Below are 281 nucleotides of genomic sequence, written 5' to 3'. Positions count from 1 at the left end.
TCAGTTAGCTTGTGTGGAACCCCGTAGACTTTGTTGTCGACCATACACTACTTCGGTTCGACAAGTGCTGACATATATGATGACAACTTTTTCAGTGACCTCAAATTCCATCCTAATTGTTAGACCATTTGCCCAAATACAAAACAAACGTAGTTCCAACCCCCCGAACTGAGGCCATCCGATAGACACCTTTCGGTGTCTTTGGCCTTAAACAAAAAGACACCGTCAATACCAACCAACTAGACTTAAGTTTTCCAGAAAAAACACCCACGCAATCTCTG

The sequence above is a fragment of the Opisthorchis viverrini genome, assembly GCF_000715545.1.
Source record: "Opisthorchis viverrini unplaced genomic scaffold opera_v5_372, whole genome shotgun sequence".
In the NCBI taxonomy this organism is placed as follows: Eukaryota; Metazoa; Platyhelminthes; class Trematoda; order Opisthorchiida; family Opisthorchiidae; genus Opisthorchis; species Opisthorchis viverrini.
Note: the sequence above shows the minus strand (reverse complement) of the source record.